General features: G+C 41.7%; 1 protein-coding gene and 1 pseudogene across 3 annotated transcripts in view; one reads left to right on the top strand and one right to left on the bottom strand.

The window, feature by feature from the left end:
* The first annotated feature begins 1,006 nt into the window (after positions 1–1,006).
* On the top strand, positions 1,007–6,678 carry LOC146662938 (uncharacterized; annotated as a pseudogene). The gene is made up of 3 exons (XR_014912970.1): positions 1,007–3,843; positions 3,979–5,152; positions 6,045–6,678. The product of XR_014912970.1 is annotated as an uncharacterized LOC146662938 (transcript).
* A 477-nt stretch (positions 6,679–7,155) lies between these two features.
* The window catches only part of LOC146662939 (uncharacterized), a 43,920-nt gene continuing 28,462 nt past the window's right edge, over positions 7,156–22,613 (bottom strand). For both annotated transcript variants that reach the window (XR_014912969.1, XR_014912968.1), the window contains one exon: positions 7,156–7,395. The gene's annotated coding sequence lies outside the window, so the exon portion shown is untranslated. The remainder of the gene's footprint in view (positions 7,396–22,613) is intronic.

Here is a 22,613-nt window from a genome sequence, read left to right on the forward strand (position 1 = left end):
TTGACCAGGTACCAAAGCAAATCATTCGTACTGAACTAATAATGTAAATATGACGGTGTATCACAAAAGATTGATATCAAACTGATCACTTGGTTGCGTTACTTGCTCTTCGGGTGAATCAACAAATGGATAAATGAAAAGCCGAACAGCAATGCTGATTTTTTTAGAGAGTCTTAGCTTACATTTCATATTTTTAGTTGTTACCCTCCATGGCTAAACAAACTCTCTAAATCGGTTTCAATTGTGTACCGATGAACACAACAATGGACATAAGGAGCTTCTTTCAAAGAAAAAACTCAGGTAGATGTTATTTTATATATTATGCTTTGGATGTTGTTTAGTATATCTATGCAAAACAAGAGGAATTTCAATACACAGCAGTATATTCACAGCTGAAACCAGATATTTACATACACTTTATGGAGAAAACATAAACTTTTTTTACTGTTAAACATCAATTTAGAGTAAACTTTTGTTTTAGATAAATAAATGTTGAAATATCTTTTGAATTAGTTAAATGTCAGAATAAAAAGAGGGAGCTGTCTATTTTAATCACTTTGATCAAATGTAGGAGCACATGTACACTAAGTTTATTGTTAATTAATAAGAAAACTCCAGACGATTCAATTCTGAGCTGAAGAAGCTTCTGATAGGTTCGTAGAGTCCATGTGAGTAAATTGGTGGCACAGCTGTGGATGCATATAAGGCAAAACACAGAGCCTGTTTCTGTGACATGGGAAAATCAAGAGATGTCAACCAAAACACCAGGAAAAGAACTGTGGAGCTCCATAAGTGTGGCTCAGTTTGAATACAATTTGGTGCCATTTGCAATTAAGAAATACAGATAGTTTCTCTCTTTACTCTCAAAGTTAACAAATATGTTTTTTATATTTATCAATCTAAAAAAATAAACATTTTGTCTGATTTGATGTTACAATTAAAAAAGTGTTTGTGTTTTTATCTGAAGAGTACATAAATATCTGGTTTCAACTGTATATTTGATGATGTTGGTGTTTGGCTTGATTGTCAGCACAAAGAGGGAGAGAGAGGAGCAGAGAGGGAGAGAGAGGAGCAGAGAGGGAGAGAGAGAATGACGACAGAACAGAGATGGAACAAGAGCAGGTGAGACACACATGTTAGTCAAATGGTTGTTTGCCAAAACTCATCAGAACATGTACCTAGTGTTTCTTTTTAGATACCATTTGTTCCTTTTCAAATTCTACATTTATTAATAATTATATAAACTTTCTCAATCTAAATAGTGGACTTTGGTAGAATTAAAAAATAACTGTAGTGCAGGTCTATGATGATTTTTAGTGCTACTATCATCTAGTTCTGATTCTGGTTCTGTCTTGGTTACTGTTGTAGTCCTGTTTTAATTCCGGATCAGTTCTGGGTCTGGTTGAATTGGGGTTTAGTCCCTGTGTCTTGATACAGGCCCGACTTTGTTCTGCCTTGCTGCTTAATTAAAAAACTAGTTTAAGGTGTCCTGCATATGTATATAGAATAGCATCTGGCTGCAGTTTAAAGACTTTTTTGGTCTCGGTCTCGTCTCAACTTGGTCTTGGTCTTGGTCTCGATACCCTCTGGTCTTGGTCTCGGTCTTGGTCTCGATACCCTCTGGTCTTGGTCTTGTCTTGGTCTCGGATTAGGCGGTCTTGACTACAAGTCTAAAAGAGCCTCAGTCCAGCAATGATGGTGTGCCAGTGAATGTAAGTTAACAGAGTAACACAGCCAACAACAAGTGAAATATCAGATGAAAGTTACTGCAACAAATACTAAGAATCTCCTCTCTGCATTTGTCTTTGCAGGCAGACGGTGTTACTGATGGGAAAGGAAAATGACTGCCAATAAAGACACACAAACATAGCTACACACACACAAGCATGCATGCACCTGCACACATATGTTCATATGCAACAATATTCAGATAAAGTTCAATAAAGTTCTTGTTGTTCAATGGCAAAATCCTGTGGGTCATTTTGACCCAGTGTTTTGTGTTTCCTTTTGGTATCACCTTGTGTTTTGTGCAGTGTTGGGGAGTAACGGAATACATGTACCGCCATTACGTATTTAAAATACAAAATATGAGTAACTGTTGGAGCAGCCTTTCAACGCCTCTCTCTGTCTCTCGCAAGCAAAGTTGACCCAGACAACAAAGTAAAGCTAGTTTTTAGCTACGAGCCCGACATGGAACCGTATTAGTCAGAGGTCCCTTTACTACAGTTCGGAGCCGCGGACCTTCAGTAACAGTAATAAATCACAGCAATAGTACATTCACATAGTTGTAAACAGCATGATAATATATTAAGTAATCCAAAGTATTCAGAATACGTTACTCTCATTGAGTAACGGAATACGTTACAGAATACATTTTGGGGCATGTAATCTGTATTCTGTAATGGAATACATTTTAAAAGTAACCTTCTCAACACTGGTTTTGTGTTAATTCTGATTTTGGTATTAGTTCTTAGGGTTTGGTTCTTGTGCTTAGTGTTTGAGTGTTTTTATCAGCCTTACCTGTGTCGGTCCTCTATGTTCATTCACTATGTTCCTCTGCGTCTCTCTGTCCAGTCTTCCTCATCTGCCATCTCTGAGTTTCTCCCACTGACCTTATGTTCCAGGTTTGTTTGTCCTCCCCATTTTTTTCATGTTGTCATGGTGAGCGTATACAGCGTGTCTTTTTTTCTTCTTCTGTGTATTCCAACAGAAACAATGTAAGAGTAACACTGTTTTGTCAAATATTTATGTTTCAATCTCAGCTCAGCCAGCTGTTCCAGTTCCACTGGCTGGTTATGAGCACGACCTCAGCAGCTGGAATTGTTCTCCGCACCAGAAGCTGTGGATGAAGACTGAGCTTCAGGACCTTGGACTGTGGCCTGGGTCTCGACCAGTGCGTCACGCAGTGAATGCAGTTTCACTCTGGCGTCTCCCTCCACAGCCTGTGATCATAGATACAGTGGCTGACCTTCTATCCCCAAATTTCTTCCAGCTCCACCCCTTCTTTATTTGGAAACCTGAGAGTGCTATCATGGTCAGGTTAAGAAACAATTATATCTTGCCATGTCTCCATGGTTGCTTTCGTTCACAAGTGGTCTCTGCTGGTGTGGGCAGGACACGTGTAATTGTTGGCACCAGTGGTCAGTATTACATCCCGTCCTCACGACTCTGCTGCAGGGCTTGTCGCAGGAACTGGTTTGCTGACAATCCACGATGGCTGGAGAAACTGCCCAAAAGGTTTACCAACCTTCTCCCTGCTTTTCTTACATACAAAAAGGCCATCTGCAAGTCTGTTATGGATGAGCTCAGGAGGACTGGCAAATCTCCAACAGACATGGCAAACCAAATAAATGAACTCATGCACCTCAAGTACGAGCGAGCTCACCTGACGTACCTCCATGCCACAGGATCGGTCTGGGATTCTGAGGCAGGAGCTCATGCACAGAGGACCATTGGGCAGTTCCTGAGGAAGGAAAATAAGGCACAGGAGTTCAGGTCTTATGAAGACCCACATGCCTGGTGTGGCGTCTCTGTGTCCAGCCATTACCTGACTGACTGCCTGCTCGACGAATTCCGACGTCAACATCCAGCCATATCCAAACGCCTCCAGGGCACTTTTGGCCACATTTCCAGGTCTGACCACATCAGGAAGGTGGCACGAAAAGTCATGCTGGCATCTGGGGTCATGTCCAGTTATTCCATAATGAATGAAAACTGGCTGATTGTTTCGTGGGTCATGGTTCAGTATGAGACAGAAAGGTCCTTGGAGCCCATGTACCAGGGAATGGCCAAGAGGTACAGTGATGCAGGAGTGGAAAAGGCCGGCTACCACTGGGTGGACAGGTAAAAACCGTAATCATCGTTGTCATTCAAACTGCTAATCTGTCTGGAAAAACTGAGTTTTTCTTTTTCAGATCAATTTGATGCACACACATAATATTTCATATACTTACATGTGTTTGTATTTCTTACATTTAGGGATTGCTGTGCTCCATTTAAGATCCCAGACTGCATCCCTGTCGAAAATCTATCGTGGGATGCCTGGAAAACCACTCCTGCTGTTGTTGCTGCGGCCACATCTGGACCAGTGGCAAACAGCTGTGCCTCTCGAACCCACTACAACAAGAACATTATTGTAAAACTGGACCTGTTCCACTGCCTGAGGCGATTTTTGCGGGAGTGTACCTCTGAGCATCTTCCTCTGTTCAGCACTTTCTGCCAGCTTCTCTCTGCGGCATTCTCAGTGGTTGATCAGGCAGACCTGAAGAGGCTCCAGGATGCTTATAAGTTCTGTGGCATCCATCCTGCTAATCCCACAAAGCAACACATAAGGGAGCACTGCAGGATCCAAATACCACAACCCACTGAGCTGCTGAACAGAGTGGAAAAGGTCCTGAACCATTTTCACCTGGCCACAGACCCCAACAACGTCCCACTCTTCAAGCCATCCATGCTGAAGACGTGACGCAGTGCACATTCTGCGTGGCTGCCTAAGTGACCCTGAACTCTCAGAGGGTGTAATGTTTAGGTACGGTGGGACTCTTCAGTTTAACCATGTCCCTGGTGAAGGTGCCAAGGTCCCCATCTGGATTCCTGTCCGAGGCACTTCACAGCAGGAGGGTTATCATTTCCACCAGGCCCAGTGGCTCACCGGGACTCACGTTTCCACTGAACTATTCCAGGCCCAGGGCATGACAGGGGTGGCACGATGGAACTACCAAAGACTGGTGGACCTTAAGCAGCCAGGTGTCATGCTACCTTGTGTTTTTGATCCAGCTCTAGTGGTGGAGTTGAATGCAGCCTCCAGAAGAGTGACTGGTCAGGAGAAGTACACTGCACTTCACCTCTCTGACAGAGACACTGGAGAGCAATTTGGGCTTGAATACAGAGAGCCAGGCTGCCGTCCAGTCCCTCTGAACTGGGACAAACACAAAACTCTGAGAAAAGATGAACCAGCTGCCCTTCAGCCCCCATCCTCTGTTCCAAAACCTGTGGCTGCCCAACTTCAGGTTCCAGCAGCGGGACCCTTCTCCAGCCTGGCACCGCTTGGTGTGGCATCCTCCGCACCCAGCACCACCTGTCACCCACCCTTTCTCTGGTGCACTTTTAAAGTAGGAGTTAGCATCAGAAGACACCCAGCAACCTACAAAAACTTACTTTTACTCAATGATCATCTCTCATATGGACTATTGTTTGACGTCCTGGTCACTTGCTTGTCCAACAACACTTAAAACTATTGAAAACATTTATAAAAGAAGTTTAAAACTACTTGACAAAAAACCGACTTCCCACCACCACTGTCATGTGTTAAAAAAACAAATTACTGAACTTCAATAACTTAGTGAAACTTAAAAGAGTGTGTTTAATATATAAAGTCTTATACTCCCTTGCTCCACCACCACTAAAGCAGTTCATTAGGCATAAAGAAAGCTCAGACAGGACCACTCGAGCTACAATCCGAGGAGGCTTGTTTATACCCCACAGACGGACAGCATTTGGGCAGAACGTCCTCTCTGTTAAGGGTGGCCAGCTGTGGAACAGTCTTCCTCAACCCATAAGAGAATGCTCGACATTCAATTTGTTTAAGGCAAAGGTTAAAAACTGGTTATAGACAAATCAAGTGTGTGATCATGTATGAGCTGTATAGTTTTAATGTTTTATTTGGGAACAGAATGGTGTGTGTGTGTAAGTTTGGTGATGGAGTTTTTATTATGAATGAATGATGAATTTTTATGAATTATTATGTCTATTTTTTTATGTTTAAGGACAACAGATGGAAATTAGCCTTTGGCTATAATCTGGCATGTAATTTATTTTTTTACATTTATGTTCATTAACATGCACTGTCCTAAATAAATAAATAAATAACTAAATAAATACAACAGTCATGGGTAAGTTAACATAATGGTATTGTTAAATAATTCCGTGTAATTATTATTATTATTATTATTATTATTATTATTATTATTATTATTATTATTATTAATATGTAAGTTATTATTATTAGTTCATTACATGATATATGAGTAACTATTACTATTGTTTCCCAGAAATCTCTGAAGCTCTACCTCTGCCGCTGCGGGCCTCACCAAGGAGTGCTCGCACTGGACCTATAAAAACAGGTGGATGGGTTTTTGTGCTGGACCACACACGCTGGCCATGACCCATGAAAGAGGCAATACATGATCTGTTGCAAAAGTACCATGGGAAGAAGGACATGCTGAAGCTTGTGGATCAAGATCATGCAGACATGGTCCATTGCTCTGCTAATGATCCCAACAGCCTGCTGTATCCCACATCCAAGGCGCACATATCCCGGTATGTGAAGCACTTGGCAAAACTTCTCAACACCAATTCATCTTTGAACATAAGCCCAGAAAAACTTCTGGAGACTCAGCAGCTGTGGCAGTCTTTAACTGAAGGCAGTGAAACAACTAGTGTCCCTGTAGTCACCGTAGAGCCTGCCGTCTTTAACCCGCCTCCTCCTGCCCTGTCTACACCACTGACACAAGTCTCAATAGAGAAGATTGTGGAGGGCATCTTAGAAAGGCAGCAGCAGCAGCAGCCGCAGCAGCAGCAGCAGCAGCCGCAGCAGCAGCAGCAGCAGCAGCAGACTGAGGGGAAAAAAAGGCAGACAAAGACTTGTCTTGCCTGTGGACAGCCCAAGTCTCAATATGAGACAGATGGATCCACCGTCCATTATTTTTACCAGAGAGGGCCTGTGCGCTATTTCTATTGTTCCAACAAGGTGCATCAAACTTATGCTGCTGAGGGAATCACTGACCCTAAAATGCCCTTTGAGGAATTTGCCCAGACAGACTTTTTCCAAAGGGAACTGGATGCTACCAGGAAGAGGTCAGAGGAAAGGATGGAGAAAAAGAGGAAAAGGCCAGAAACCCAACAAACAGGCCGCCTCTACAGGTTCTGCCACATGGATCTGAAACAGGGCCCAAATAGCCCACATGTTCACACAGGCTTCCCTGGAGTGGCAGGGAAATATATCTACTGCCCTTCAAAAGTGCATTCTCTGTACAGGGACAAGGGCATGGCCAAGGAGATGACCTGGAAGGAGTTTCAGGAGTCTCCTTTCTACAAGGCAGAGAGACAAAGATGGGTGGAAGAAAAACGGAAATGGGGGAGAAACTGTTGATCATGAGAGATCATGTGGATATACTGAACATGATTTATTGAGATACAGAAATAAATGTAACTGTTAGGCAGTTAAATTCCAATGACCCATCATAGCAGAAGAAATCTCAGCAGTGACAGGATTTTGCACAAGCCACACCCCAGAGTCAAAATGCTGGTAGTGATGAAGATGGAAGCTGGGACAGGGTTCTGAGTGACCACGGTGAGGAGGAGAAAGGAGAGGAGGCGGGCTGCATAGCTGAGGATCTGAAACGCAGAATGGCAGAAGCAGAAGAGCAACAGATTTAAAGCATGCAGAGTGGAGGCTGGCATGCTCGGTGAAGGCAGGCAAGAGCATAACTGGAATAAAGTAATGATGTCAGTGCTGAGTTTGTGCTGGAAAATGAATAGATATAAACAAGACAAAAGATGAACTTTTCCCGTGTGAATGCCTGCTTCCAGCTTCCTGAGATACCTTCCGTTAGCAACATGAATGTGTGAGACATTGAGGCATGCTAAAAGCCCGTGGCACCAAAGCATTGTACAATAAAATAATGTGAATAATACATAAATATAAATAAAAGATATTCCTTTACACAGTATTGGTACATAATACTCCACAGGCCAAAAACACTATGATATAAATAGAATGATAATCAAATAATAAGAAAAAGCAAAGTGAAAAATAAATTTTATCCACATTAACTAAATTAAAAATGGTGTTTATCTTTTGATAATGTAACACAGGCTTTGTCCCAACCAGGACTCGAACCTGCGCTGAGACGGTTCAGTGGAAAAAAAATATTTCTTTTTACACTGGCTGAAAAGCTGCGATTTGATTGGCTGTTACTCCGTTACACCTATACGCGATGGGCCAGTCTGTGATTGGCTGGTTTTGTGGGACAAATATAACGGCGTAGAGAAAGAGAGTTGAGCACGCATGGGCAGAAATGTTGAGAGCGCGAGCGACACATTGCGAGCGAGCGCAAATGCAAAAACTGAGCGAGAGGGGCTGCCTGTGTGTGTGTGTGTGTGTGTGTGTGTGTGTGTGTGGATAATAGCAAACACTGAAATACATTTTTTGCATGCAGGAATTAGTTTTGTTCGCTCAAATTCAGCTTTTCTTTGCTCAAAATAAATTTCTCCTCAAAATACATCATTTGCACCTGCAAACTTTTTCTTACGTGCGCTCAATTTTTTTTTTACGTGCGCTCAGAATAGTGGCACAAAAATAACGCCATAGTACCATAGCCTACTACTAGATTAACTTGTGACACATCTGCACCTGCTGCTATGATCACATTGAGTAGAGGCTGAGTGGCTGCACTAACCCCTGGTACATCCAAATCTACCCACAAATATGTTGAAAGATGCAATGCCAGCAATGTGGATTGTCAACACTAAAAACAATCAGTAAGCAAAGACAACAGGGATCACTTTTTTTCTGTTTATTTAGCACCCACAACATTTGTAGTCGCCTTCTGCACAGGGGAAGTCCACACACACTGTGTGGTACCACTTTCCGCAGAAAGTGCATTCAATCTGCAAGATTGAAAGAGATTGTCAGAGTCATTGTCTGACTGTTTATTACTAATCACCTGCTGTACATTCACAGTAACTGCCATCTCCTTACAAATGTTTATTAGATTGACCACACTTATGCAGACTGTACAACCAACTCTAAAATGTTTGTTCGCGGAGAAAAGACACAGGCAGACTACGCTAACAACATGTGATGTTACAACACTAGTGAAATATTAGTGTCATTTCATTCATTTCAAAGGTTTATTTGCATGACGCACAAACAGACACAATTGAAAGGTACAAATGTGCATGAAACGAATTCAAACGTCGTGCAGATGTGTGTCACAAGTTGATCTGGCTGTAGGCTGTGGCACTTGGTCAGAGGTGACGCTGGTTGATTTGAGTCCATGTTAGTGCACAAAGTAAACTGCACGCTGTAGTTGTGAAGCAAAAACGCTGAAACCGGAGAAATAAAACGTTCGAGGGGTACGATAACGACGACAAGAGTCTCCCGATCGTTTACAACATCGGCGTGGTGTTAATTGTTTGCTGTTTTCGCGATCGCGTCGCCCATGAAGATATCACCAGGTAAACTCGCGACATTTTTAAACATTTTGTTGTTCAACAGCATCGAGGCTGACAGAGTGTGTTTGAGATAACCTCACAAGTGTCACAGATGACACATTTGGCTTTTTTTTTTTTTTTTTCGCTGGTTTGTCGGTAGCAGCTCCTGAAACGCAAGACTGCCACATATCTGTTCGACCAACGCCAGTTGATCTAAACGCCAGTAGATCTGGAACACCGGCAGTGATCGGTGAGAAAGTGGACGGAGATGCAGGAGTGACCCGGAGACGTAAAGAAAGAGGCATTCACGGGTAGTGGAAAACTCCGATATTACACAAAATTGGCATTGAAAATGTGAAAAAATATATGTAAATTTAAATATTATTGTACTAGATTTCTTTGCAACAGAAAACAGCTAGCAGAAATTTGATTCTATAAGTTGAATCAATATTTCAAACAGGATTATTTGAATTTGAAATAATGGTTAAAAGTCATAAATAAATATATTTTTGGCCCACTTTGCACCAGAAAGAGGAAACCAGCGGCTGAACAACAGCAGCACGTTTAACCTTGATAAGCTGTTGTTAGAATTTATTTAATATTACTTTCTACACCAGGATCCTTTTCTATGCAGCTGACGGCTGGTAACTGTGCAGGGGCGGATCTAGCAAAGTTTAGCCAGGGGGCCGATAGGGCATGAACAGGGAAAAGGGGGCACAAAGACATACTTTTCTTTCTTGTTCTCATTTAAAATGTCTAGCTTTTAATAAATAATTATCTGAATCTTACACCCATAGTTTTAATCTTGCGCAAAATATATAGAAGTCCATTACTGTATATAGTAACTGTTAAGTCTAAATACCAGAATAGGGAGGATGGAGTAGGTTTAAGTTTATTAGATTGATCACTATTGCTGAACTATGAAATATTTTGTTGTATTTTTTACATACAGGTATAACAGAATAGCTTTAGTGTTTTGTTTATTTAAACTTGAGTATGAACTTATACAAAATGCAGCAAGATAATAAAAAACAGTTTTATTGATTAAAAAACACACTATATCGGATTCATATCAGTATCGGCAGATATCAAAATTTATGATATCGGTATCGGACATAAAAAAAAAGTGGTATCGTGCCATCTCTAATTTAAACCTTTAGCTAGAATACAATTGACCTTTTTGCGTTACAGTACTCATTACATGCTCCATTTTTAGGACTTTACTACACAGCGTTTGCTGGTGTATGATGCAGTGATATGCTGTTAACTCACCCGTACACTTCACATCCTGCATCTTTTACTCGAATCCTGCCAAATAGTTCACTTTTTTCACCACACATTGCGGGTGCTCCATCTGTTGTAAGTCCAACAAGTTTGTCCCAGGGCAGACCTGGATGACCTCTAATTTTCTGCTTCTAAATTCAGATAAAACTGAGGTTATTCAGCCCTGAACATTTTAGAAATATGGTATCTAACCAGATTCTTACTCTGTATGGCATTACCTTGGCCTCCAGTAACACTGTGAGGAACCGTGAAGTAATTTTTGACCAGGATATGTCCTTCAATGCACATATTAAACAAATATATAGGACTGCTTTCTTTCATTTGCGCAACATCTCTAGAAATATCCTGTCTCAGCACGACGCTGGAAAACTAGTTCATGAATTCATTACATCTAGGCTGGACTACTGTAATTCATTATTATCAGGATGTTCTAAAAACTGCCTGAAAAGTCTTCATTTAATCCAAAATGCTGCAGCAAGAGTACTGACGGGGACTAGAAAGAGAGAGCATATTTCTCCAGTACTGGCTTCTCTTCATCGACTCCCTGTTAAATCCAGAATTGAATTCAAAATCCTGCTCCTCACATACAAGGTCTTAAATAATCAGCCCCACGTCTTATCTTAATGACTTTGTAGTACCATATCACCCTATTAGAGCACTTTGCTCTCGCACTGCAGGCTTACTTGTTGCTCCTAGAGTATTTTACAAGTAGAATAGGAGGAAGAGCCATAACTTTTCAGGCCCCTCTTCTGTGGAACCAGTTTGGATTTTGGAGACAGACACTATCTCTACTTTAAAGTTTAGGCTTAAAACTTTCCTTTTTGCTAAAGCATATAGTTAAGGCTGGATCAGGTGACCCTGAATCCTCCCTTAGTCATGCTGCTGTAGGTGTAGGCTGCTGAGGGATTCCAATGAGGCATTGAGCATTTCTTCTTCAGTCACCTTTCTCACTCACTATGTATTAATAGACCTCTCTGCATTGAATCATATCTGTTATTAATCTCTTTCTCTCTTCTGTCTTTATCCTGTCTTCCTTCTCTCAGCCCAACCGGTCGCAGAAGATGGCCCCGTCCCTCCCTGAGCCTGGTTCAGCCAGAGGTTTCTTCCTGTCAAAAGAGAGTTTTTCCTTCCCACTTTGGCCACAGTGCTTGCTCATAGGGGGTCATATGATTGTTGGGTTTACATCTGTATGTATTATTGTAGGGTCTACCTTACAATATAAAGTGCCTTGAGGCGAATGTTGTGGTGATTTGCCGCTATATAAATAAAATTGATTTGAACCGAATTTTCTCCACAATAGATGTGTGTCGTTTGTCTTCAATGATGAGGTATCTGGAGACTGCTGTCTTCAAAAGTGTTTTGTCATGCTCAATGATGTTGTTTGACCACTGTCACTTTTCTGCAGCCATTGGTATAGCTAATTTGATTCCACCCCATGTTTTATAGGCAATCTCACTTTGGTTAAGTCACCCTAGCACTAGTGGTTTTAACTTAATCCAGATTAATTTAGTACAAGACTCAATAGTCCAGGTGGTAGTAATCACTGATTAGTCTGTGTTTCGGAAAGGGGATTATCAAGAACTGATTAACAATTATAGATTATATAGACGCATCTTTGTTCCCTACAAGAATTATGAGGAAACACTACACAATGTGTTACTCTTCTATCACTCCCAGTTTCAACATTTTTCCCATTTTCTTCTGAACAATTTGCCTGTTGTGCTCGAGTCAGGCTATGAGTGCATTATCACCCCAGGCTGTGTTTCAAAATAGCGCTCTATAAGCAAAGTAAGTTTCTGGGGTGGCTGTAGCTCAGGTGGCAGAGCAGGTCAGCCACTAATCAGAAGGTCGGTGGTTCGATCCCAGGCTGCCTCCTGGCTGCATGCCAAATATCCTTGGGCAAGGATACAATGCAAAGCATTGTATTAAAAAAAAAAAAAAAATTACTCAAAGCAATCCTGCCCTGCTAAGACACATAGAAGGAATTTGGTTCCATTTGAGGGCGTCTTTCAAGCACAAAAAAGTAAAACACAATCCATATATGTGTATGGACATACATAAATACACACGCACACAGGTGTATAAACTAACAATATAATACACAATCTAATTCTTTTACACAGAAATTACAGGATTACAGAAGTTGATACCAAAGAGTGCAGTTGCAGTCTAGCAGTGTGACAGTTTAACCACTTAGGAGGGAGATGGCGGGGGAAAGAATTTTAATCAAAGTTAATGTCTCCACTTATTTCGAAAAGAAAAAAGAGCATACTGTCATTTACTTGCTTTTATTATTTATTTATATGCCCTCTGCGGACCATCTCTGCACTGCGTGGGTGATTAGTGGCTCCCTGCACAGTAAGGGCTGCACACAGGGACAAGACGCACTCGGTTACGATCGGATCTTCCCTGGGCAGGGGGAGGTGATGAACTGTATGCCACTTTTTCATTGGCATACATTAAGTACAATGTTTTATTGCCTACGGTGGGGCAGGTCACATACTGGGTGAAGGTGGGCAGTGTGGAGTCCAGCGAGACATGATTAAAGTCCCCTGATATTAGAAGAAGAGCTCTCGGAGATTGCGTTTGCAGTCTGCGGACCACAGAGAGTCACAGGCTACCTCCACGGATGCTAACGGCTAATAGCGCAATGTCTGTGTTGCAGAGTTATTCTTTCACAGCGATGTGCCCAGAGATACCACAACCGTCTTTAACAAACACTGCCAGCCCCCCTCCTTTCCTCTCACCGCTGTCTCTCGTCTTGTCCGCCCGCAGCAGCTGGAAGCCGGGCAGTCTACTCACAGAGGGAGTACCGGGCAGTGCCGGGATACTGCCACTGTGACCGGGTTAGCGTCATTGGCTCCTCAATCATATCAGGGAGCGATCTCACATTTAAAGTGATTACAGGAAGGAGAGATGGTGTGTGAGGTGTCCTCGGGAGACATCACCCCCGTTTCTTCCCTCACTGGGGATGTAGGGTCTGTCTGCCGGTAGCGCAGCTGCAGGGCGCAGTGCTAACAGCTGATCCCTAATGTAAACAAAGGAGCCATGCGCCGAGTGTCCAAACACGGGTGAAAAAAGTGGAGACAAAAGAAGAGAAAAGTCAACATAACTAGCGCGAAGCGGTAATGCAAGATGGCAGGATCTGATTGCTAAAACATAAGTTAAAGGTTAAGAGAAGTAAAGAGGAAAATAAGAAAGAAGCTCAGAAATGAGCAGAGCTAGCTCTGCTCATTACCTGTTAGCTGCCATAACAGGTAACACAGTTAAGGTTTCAGAAAAAGTATTCTGTCGTTTGTTTGCTCGATCATGCCTTAAACACATCAAAATGCATAGTGGGATTATAATACAAGTGAATACTGTGACAAGCACTGGTACTGAATAGGCAATCATTTAGCAGCAAGGTGAATCGGTGATGCATTAGTGTGGTCTGCACTTCCTCTTCTTTGATTGGGTGAAATGAGTTGAAAGTAATTGGATGAGGGAACCATGGGGAGTGCCCTGCATAATTTCAATAAAACGCCGTTTTAAACGCCGTTACAGCTGGCAGAGAACGCCGTAAAAAACGCCGTTCAAAGATGCATAAAAACGGCGTTTTGTGCCGAGTAGCGTAAAAAACGGCGTTTCCGTCTGTCTATGAACGCCGCTTTTTACGTCACTCGGATGGTGCGTTCAGGGCGCCATCCGAGTGGCGGAAAAAGCGGCGTTTGTCGGAACAGAACGCCGTTTTTTTTTTTGGCGTTTTGAATAATTAAACGGCGTTTTTTACGCCATTTCTTAACCAAACGGGTTAGGAAAGTGGTGAATTTTGGCTCTAATGGCTTGCCATACAGGACCTGTCAGTGGTCTGGATAGCATTTGGAGCTTCGTTAGCAACCCGGCATTTCATCTCCGACAAAGTTATCCCGAGAGAAGTACAGCAAGTGTGTAAGTCCATCTCTGAATGTTTGTAAAGCATTCCTGCGTTAAGCTTAACAAGCGACTGCCTCTTCTTGATGCTACTTCAATCATGAAACTGCTTAATGATCAGCTGATCAGCTTTTCTGTCGCCAGTACGTCTCTCTTGTTTGTTTTTGGCCCACTTTGCACCAGAAAGAGGAAACCAGCGGCTGAACAACAGCAGCACGTTTAAACTTGATAAGCTGTTGTTAGAATGTATTTAATATTACTTTCTACACCAGGATCTTTTTCTACGTAGCTGACGCTGGTAACTGTGCAGGGGCGGATCTAGCAAAGTTTAGCCAGGGGGGCCGATAGGGCATTAACAGGGAAAAGGGGGCACAAAGACATACTTTTCTTTCTTATTCTCATTTAAAATGTCTAGCTTTTAATAAATAATTATCTGACACCCAAAGTTTTAATTTGATGTAAAAGGAATTGAAGTCAATTACTGTATATAGTGACTATTAAGTCTAATATACACTCAACAAAAATATAAACGCAACACCTTTGTTACGGCTCCCATTCCCCATGGGATGGACGTAGAGATCTAAAATTCATTCCAGATACACAATATAACCATCCCTCCCAAACAGTGGTCACAAATCAGTCCAAATGTGTGGTAGTGGGCACATCTGCTATATTCAGAATCAGAATCAGAATCAGAATGGGGTTTATTGCCAGATGTTGAGGTTTACAACATTAGGAAATTGCTGAATATTGGGGTATCTCAAGAATATTGAGATAATCCATCCCACCTCACAGGTGTGCCACATCAGGATGCTGATCTGACATCATGAGTAGTGCACAGGTGTACCTCAGACTGCCCACAACAAAAGGCCACCCTGGAATGTGCAGTTTTTTGCGCTATTGGGGGTCTGGGGACCCAGAACCGGTCAGTATCTGGTGTGACCACCATTTGCCTCATGCAGTGCAACACATCGTCGCATGGAGTCTATCAGATTGTCAATTGTGGCCTGTGGAATGTTGGTCCACTCCACTTCAATGGCTGTGCGAGGTTGTTGGATATTCGTAGGAACTGGTACACGCTGTCGTATACGCCGGTCAAGCACATCCCGAACATGCTCAATGGGTGACATGTCCGGTGAGTATGCTGGCCATGCAAGAACTGGGACATTCTCAGCTGCCATCTGCCCTGAACAATGTGAACCATGATTCATCCGTGAAGCGCACACCTCTCCAACGTGCCAGACGCCATCGAATGTGAGCAGTTGCCCACACAAGTCTGTTACGGCGACGAGCTGGAGTCAGGTCAAGACCCCGATGAGGACGACGGGCATGCAGTTGAGCGTCCCTGAGACGGTTTCTGACAGTTTGTGCAGAAATTGTTTTGTTGTGCAAACCAATTGTTCCAGCAGCTGTCTGGGTGGCTGGTCTCAGACGATCTTGGAGGTGAACCTGCTGGATGTGGAGGTCCTGGGTTGGTGTGGTTACACGAGGTCTGCGGTTGTGAGGCCGGTTGGATGTGCTGCCATATTCTCTGAAACGCCTGTGGAGACGGCTTATGGTTGAGAAATGAACATTCAATGCACGGGCGACAGATCTGGTTGACATTCCTGCTGTCAGCATGCCAATTGCACGCTCCCTCATTGCTTGTGGCATCTGTGGCATTTTGCTGTGAGACAAAACTGCACATTCCAGGGTGGCCTTTTGTTGTGGGCAGTCTGAGGTACACCTGTGCACTACTCATGATGTCAGATCAGCATCCTGATGTGGCACACCTGTGAGGTGGGATGGATTATCTCAATATAGCAGATGTGCCCACTACCACACATTTGGACTGATTTGTGACCACTGTTTGGGAGGGATGGTTATATTGTGTATCTGGAATGAATTTTAGGTCTCTACGTCCATCCCATGGGGAATGGGAGCAGTAACAAAGGTGTTGCGTTTATATTTTTGTTGAGTGTATACCCTAGTAAGCTATAGTACTTTTTCCTTTGGGAAGGTACCATCTGTGGAGTCTGCAATTTTGTTGAAGAAAGATGTTGAATCTATTTAATATTTCTTGAAAAATAATTGATTTCTGTGCATTTTTTTTCACACTGCATCAAATTAAGGTTGATTACGTCGATTAAGCATCATGAGGTGGAGCGTGAGGGGTGGTTCCCTATTTTTTATTTATTTATTTTTGTTGTTGCTGGGAGTTGGAATCCTATTAGTTAGGTTGCTTAATATTTACGCTAAGTACTCTTTAAAATACCAGAATAGGGAGGATGGTGTAGGTTTAAGTTTATTAGATTGATCAGTATTGCTGAACTATGAAATATTGTTTTTGCATACAGGTATAACAGAATAGCTTTAGTGTAGTTGTTGTTTTAAACTTGAGTATGAACTTATACAAAATGCAGCAAGATATTTAAAAAAACTGTTTTGTTGATTAAAAAACACTATCGGATTCATATCGGTATCGGCAGATATCCAAATTTATGATATCGGTATCGGACATAAAAAAGTGGTATCGTGCCATCTCTAATTCATACTACTTCATTTCTTTGCTTTCTGACTAACCTTTGTCTTTTTATTTCTTACCTGCCATCATCCCTGGGAGTTGCTGGACAAAAGATGGTAGCCAGGGTTTGAAACCATTAAATATGAAGGAAGATAATTGGACCACACCACCACTTCCTGCTGAAGGGGGGGAATGTGTGTTTTCTTTACAAAGTATTTGTATTTAATTAAATATTTGAGTTTAGGGTTTAATGGGGTTTTTTGATTTTCTTCTTTAGTGTTTAGTTTATTAACAAACTAGATTGTACTGCATTGTTTGTGATTTATGATTGTGTTTTGTTTGTTACCCCTCATGTGTCACAATGGTCTGATCAGCCATTAAATATACCCTTGTATGTCATTTCATGTTTAGGTCAATTATGTATGTTTGGGCAGTCATTTGGTTTGTTAAGTTTGCAGTCTTTGCCTGTGTTCAGTTTTGTTTCTTTGACCTCTTTTATGAGCTCAACATTTATTGCTTTTGTAAATATAATTTTTTGGGGTTAAATAAATGAAAAGTATATTTCTCTAATAATTCCTGGGACTCCTCCTGTTTTTCAACTTGGTCCATCACAGGGGGGGAAGTCCATACAAACAATATTCATTTCTAAATTATTAATTAACAAACTTGTGCTTAAAGTGCTTTGTCAATATTGTAGAAAATGTTAAACTTAATCATCATCTCGGCCTCCTCTGACGACCTGTTTGCTGCTGTCTGTTGCTGAAAGGCAGTGGGGAGAGGGGACACTTGGGCAGTGCATTTATTGCAGCATATAATGTGTTTCCTGGATACACTGTGCTTTTTCAGCATTCAAAGATTGATGGCACCGTGTCAGATCACTGGCTATGAATTTCAGACAGATCAGGCCTTAACAAAAAAGTTATCAATAGTTCTTTTCATCTTTTCTTATTACCCACAGCTATATCCACTTCTCTCAGGCCTAGGCTGCTCACTAGGGCTGGGTATCATCACTGATTTCTATAATCCATTCAATTCCAGTTCTCAAAGTCCTGATTTGATTCAATTTAGCCTCAGGCAGTCAGAAATATTATAGTTCTGATCATTTATCAGTACTAATACATGTGAGACTTCATCAGAATTGTGAACATCACAGCACATGCCTTTGTGTGAAAGTAACTGAGAATAAAACACAGAAAAACATGAAGAAGATTTTCCTGGTCTGGCTTTTTATAGCAGATAACCTTAAAAATATTCTGCAAAATTCTGCAATTTTGCATAATTTTAAGAAGTTTAAATTTCTTCAGTATTGAACAGCAGAAATTAGGCTTTCTTGTCCGAGGTCATTTAAGTGAAAAAAGAAAAAGACAGCGCTGTAAACAACGGTAGACTGATGGGTAACAAGCGAATGAATAATGCCGAAAACAGAGATTTGAGACGGGAAACTGTTCCTGAAGAGAGAGCTCTGCACGAAGTGTGATTTTTATCGTGGTGGAAGCAAAACAGCAAAAGTCAGAGGGAATTCATGACGACATTGATCAAATGTTAAGCGTAGTTTGCTGCTTCTTTTGCTGCTGGCTCGGCGAATTTTGGTTGGAGAGAAACAAAACCTGCAGCTCAGAATCAGCGCAAAACAGACGTAAACACAGAACGGACCCGACAGCTCCGACAGTGTGTCCGTGTTCGGGCTGTCGGGTGAGAAAGCCGAGAAAGACAAAGCTGATTCTGATGCGTGGGGTCCGCTCTGTGATATCTGTGAATCAGAGAGGTCCCGCCGGTGACTATCTCTGATTGGTTTAGTCCACGATAGGGGCATAATGTGTGTCTGTTGTTGACCACACCGAGAGTTGCAGAGATATTTTTTTTGTTACCAGAATAGTTGGTTGCACGACGAAATATTTATTTTTAGTCGCACCACTGAAAAATTTGGTCACATTTGCGACCAAATTGGTCGCACTCTAGAGCCCTGCATTCAGATCACAAGTCTGATTGCAATATACCTGCCAGACAGGACAGGGTTAAAAAAAACAAACAAACAAAAACAAACAAAGAAACCCCTGACAAGGTACCTGTTTATATTCATGTAACTTTTGAAAGTTAGCTTCATACCTGAGAGCTGGTACCTTCAAATTCCTCATCCATGGTGCTTCGAAACTTTCAGTAGAAAAATCCGCTGCCTTACTCATGATCACATGACATAGATGATTATGATTGGCTGCTCAAATGCTCATTAGGGGCGGAGCATTTTTATAACATTAGTTACCATATGGCTTTGGAGCGTGATGTCACAGGGGTGGGCGTGGAAAGGATTTTGGCCTGATGCGCCATTTTCGTGGTCAAAATAAAGCGAAAAAGTCCCCCCCCCACAAGAGCGGAGCGAAGGCACACACAACAGTGTGAGATTATAATATTATTTTATGCCATGTTATACCCCTAATTAAAGATTGTGAATTATTATGTAGTCTTAGTTTGCATTACTCTCCTGAATTAGAAGAAGGTGATAACTATTGCATTTGTTAAACTGATTTACATTACATTAGACTGCTGAATGATTCACCTACCTGACTCCCCACTGTCTATCTCCTAATCTAAAAGGATTATAACCTTTGCTTACTCATTCAGTCCAGCAGACAATTCTCTGATGATGTGGTCTCGTAACATATGTCAGCGTGATAGCAGCTGCCCCTGATAAGTATAAATTATATGAATTACAAACTTTAATTTCAATGACACTGTGAACTGAGTTTTTTCAGGAATGCTTTTCACCACACCTGTAAAGTATTGGATAAAAAGATTAAAAACCATATACTATGCCATAACATCATGATTTACAACCATTCCGAAAGGAAGATCCGATATTCTAATCATCAAATTCATCTTGAATTCTGAATTGATCTTAAATTGACCACTTCTTGATCCTTGTATCATATAAATAATGTTTCAAGCTACTTGTAAAAAGGTAAAACCATCTTTAATCCCCAACTTTGATAAAAATGCCTTTTTCATCTATGGGCTGATTGGAACTCTTTTCATCACATATGTAGAGTATCCTTTAATTGTCCCACAAGGGGAAATTTGGTTGTAACAACAGCAAAAAGACACATATATAAAAAAAAAAAAAAAAACAGGACAGGACATAGAACAGAAGCACACTATTTTTTTTTTACATATTTACATCATTGAAAATAGTTGCCAATTGGTACTGTGCAATTATCAAAATTAGAGTACAGATAAGTGGCAAACCCAGAGCTAAAATGGATGGAAGAAGAGAGGACCCAAACATAGGATGGCTGAGAAAGTTTACAGTGTTTATTATAGTGGTTAGATGAACTGAACATAAAAGGCTAAACTAAGCTGAACTGAATGACTGAGCTGGATTGGAAACACACATTAGGAGTTGACGGTGACGAGACAAGAAACTGAGTGAAACTGAGGGCTTAAATAAACAGGACAATGATGATGGGAAACAGGTGAGGTCAATTTAATGACATCCGTTAACAGTAGTTCCAAATCTAATCTAATCTAATCGCAAAATACAATACAATAACAAGCAAAGTGGGATGGGTAAATAAAACTGCATTCAAATTCCTTATCAATAATGTCAACTCAAAACTCTCACCATAATGTCTGTCTGCATACCAGAGGTGCAAAGCATTGCATTTATAAGTCCCGATATATATATGGAATACGATTTCCTGTGAATATTGTCTATTCTATTTCTATTTTAGATGTTGTTTTTCTGCCACTGTTTGTTTGGTTCTTTCCACCTATCGTGTACTAATCTTCAGATCACACAGATCAAATAGATATGCCTGTCACCTTGGCTTATCTAAGAAATTAGACAAACTATTAATTTAAATAAACTGTGTTCAGTTCCCGCAGTTCCCATTATTTCCTTGCTTACATGTAATTAGTGTAATGCTGTCAAGGTATTCATAAAAAGTTTTTATTAAATAACCACAAAAACATACAGTTATTCTATGGAATTTATTCATCTTTTGAAATACATTTGAAACATCCAAAAATATAGGAAAGAACAGTTAATTGCTGTATCAGACGTATTAATGTAAGAATAAAAAGTGAACTTCCAAATGGCACATCCATCAATGCAGGAATCTAAAGTCCAAGTGTGACGTGCAAATGTATCCAAATGAATAAAGGGATCGGCAATTCCAAATATAATTTCCCATTCCAAGTTGGTGTTCCATGGAGCGCTGGCGCCCTCCTGAAACCAGCGGTACTGCAGCGAAAATTGTAACTTTGATGATTTTTCACAACCGAGCACTGAGTGATATGAAAACAAAAAAAAAAAAATGTACCGACAAAGCACTTCTAGATGTACTATAATCCAAAAGATGAAATGCTTTTGAGATGTTTTGTAACAAATGTGATATTTTGAAATTGTTGGAATTTCTTCCAGATGAGTGATATTATCACCTTGCCGCACCTTATTAAGGAAAGGATGCCGGTCCACGAATAACTTTGTAAAAGAACAAGATCTGATGGCCATCTACACCACACAAGGGCGATTGCTGCTGGTTGAGGCCAACTACAACACACCAGGGCCTTTGGCTCTGGCTGAAGCCATCTTCATCACACCAGTGCCTGTGGCTCTGTCTGAGTCCATCTACAGCACAACAGTGCCTGTGCTTATTGCTGAGGCAACCTACGCCACACCAGGGCCTGTGCTTCTGGCTGAGGCCAACTACACCACACCAAGGCTGAGGCCAACTACAAAACACCAGAGTCTGTGGCTCTGTCTGAGGCCATCTACACCACACCAGGGCCTGTGCTCCTGGTTGAGGCCAACTACATGACATCATGGCCTGTGCTTCTTGCTGAGGCAACCTACACCACACAAGGGCGTTTGCTGCTGGCTGAAGCCATCTACACCACACCAGGGCCAGGGCTCTGTCTGAGTCCATCTATAGCACAACAGTGCCTGTGCTTATTGCTGAGGCAACCTACACCACACCAGGGCCTGTGCTTCTGGCTGTGGCCAACTACACCACACCAGGGGCTGTGCTGCACGCTGAGGCCAACTACAAAACACCAGGGTCTGTGGCTCTCTCTGAGGCCATCTTCACCACACCAGGGCATGTGCTTCTGGCTGAGGCCATCTACACCACACCAGGGCCTGTGCTACTTGCTGAGGCAAACTACACCACACCAGGGCCTGTGCTACTTGCTGAGGCAAACTACACCACACCAGGATCTGTGCTGCTGTTTGAGGCCATCTACACCACACCAGGGCCTGGGGCTCTGTCTGAGTCCATAGATCAACTGTATCTTCTACCATACCCAATACATCTCTATTTTCTGTGACTGTCAATTCTCTGCCTCTTCGCCCTTCTTCACCAACATTGCCTGAACTATGGATTTTGACAAACGCTTTTGCCAACATGTTAACCTTGTCCTCATCTTTATCCGCTGTTACTTCTCCATCCCTCATAATTGGATACCCATACTCCCTTTTTATGCCATTCATCCTTCTAATCATCGATCACACACTGTGTATTTTGGTCTCCCTCCCAACTGAGTTACAAAAACCTCTCCAGAAATCCCTCTTTGCTTTTTTAATGGTTAGCCTTACTTTAGCTTGTAACTTTCGGTATCCAACAAGATTCTGAAAATTGTGATTCCTCTTTAAAATTTTAAAAGCCATATTTCGATATCTAATCACATCCTCACACTCCTTTGTAAA

This window comes from Rhamphochromis longiceps, linkage group LG8, assembly GCF_057381845.1.
Source record: "Rhamphochromis longiceps isolate RC_006_pf linkage group LG8, R_longiceps_female_GT1.1, whole genome shotgun sequence".
Lineage (NCBI taxonomy): Eukaryota > Metazoa > Chordata > Actinopteri > Cichliformes > Cichlidae > Rhamphochromis > Rhamphochromis longiceps.